This window comes from Elaeis guineensis, chromosome 6 (genome assembly GCF_000442705.2).
Source record: "Elaeis guineensis isolate ETL-2024a chromosome 6, EG11, whole genome shotgun sequence".
NCBI lineage: Eukaryota > Viridiplantae > Streptophyta > Magnoliopsida > Arecales > Arecaceae > Elaeis > Elaeis guineensis.
The window spans coordinates 72,666,098-72,667,522 of record NC_025998.2 but is presented as its reverse complement, the minus strand read 5'-3'; the positions used below and the strand labels follow the sequence as shown (position 1 = coordinate 72,667,522).

The following is a 1,425-nucleotide window of genomic DNA, read 5'->3' as shown; positions in this document are numbered from 1 at the left end:
TGGACTTAGTAATGAGGACCCTTTTAAACATCTTGAAGAATTTTTTGAAATATGCTCAACTGTCAAAATTCACAACTTCTTCAATGATGCTCTTAGGTTGAAATTATTCCCTTTTTCACTTAAGGATAAAGCCAAATACTGGCTACATACTTTGGATTCCATGACTATATCAACCTGGGACCAGCTGCAAGGAGAGTTTCTCAAGAAATATTTTCCCATAGGAAAAACTAATCAAATAAGGAAAGCCATAACTAGTTTTTTCCAATTAGATGGAGAAATATTTCATGAAACATGGAAGAGATTAAAAGACCTTATTAGAAAATGTCCCCACCATGCTGTACCCAAGTGGCAGTTAATCCAATGTTTTTATGATGGGCTCTCTGAAAGACATCGACAAATGGTCGATGCATCATGCGATGGGATATTTATGCTGAAAAGTGAGGATGAGGCATGGCAACTGTTTGAAATTTTAAGTGAAAATTTATTACATCATATGTCTGCCTCTATTAGAGATAAACCCATGTTAAACCCAAAAAGAGGTGGAATATATGAAGTAGGAAATACCATAGATATCCATCAAAAGGTAGATGAACTATCCCAAAAATTAGATCGTCTTCTAAATACTGGATAATCCCCGATTCCACCTAACCCAATCCAAGAAGTTTGTGCATTATGTGCAAGTCCGAACCATTTTGTTAGTGAATGCCCAGCCGCACCTCAATTTTCTGAGTTTGTGCACGAGCAGGTTCAGCAAGCTCAAGTCCAACAAGCTCGCAGACCAGGAAACGATCCATATTCGAACACTTATAACCCCGGCTGGAGAAACCATCCAAATTTTTCCTGGAGACCACAATCAGTGGTTGGTCCTGCCACACCTCGACCTCAATATCAAGACCCAACATATAGGCATGGATCATACCATCAATTTCAAAATGTTCCTCAACCGTCTACTACTGGTCACAGCTCAGCTTTTGAGGAAAAAGTCCTGAAAGTACTAGAACGATTAGAAGTCAACACTCAGACCCTCAACTCCCACACACAATCCATTGCTAAGCTAGAGACCCAAATAGGTCAACTAGCAACTGCATTCAGTAGGAGGGAAGGAGAAAAATTACCTAGCCAACCCGAGAGCAATCCAAGAGGGCAATTTGTGATAGAGAGTTCTAATACCCCAGAAGCTTTTTCTGAACATGCCAAATCAATCATGACTCTGAGAAGTGGGAAGGTCATTGAACACACTAGTAAAACCAATGAGACCGACCCTAAACCTCTAACTGAATCCAAATCACCCAAGAACAAGGAGGACCTGAAAATAGAGAAGGAACCAACTGCACCGGAATCATCTTACTTGCCTAAAGCCCCATTTCTGGATGCCCTGAAAGCCCCTATTCCTGCAGATAAGAAGGGAGAAAAACTTGATGAGAT

The 1,425-nt window shown here is 40.4% G+C and overlaps 1 non-coding gene across 1 annotated transcript; it reads right to left on the bottom strand.

Moving 5' to 3' along the window:
- Window positions 1–232: 232 nt before the first annotated feature.
- Window positions 233–338, bottom strand: LOC140858879 (small nucleolar RNA R71). Its single transcript, XR_012142284.1, has one exon. It is a non-coding gene; the product is annotated as a small nucleolar RNA R71 (small nucleolar RNA).
- Window positions 339–1,425: the final 1,087 nt, after the last annotated feature.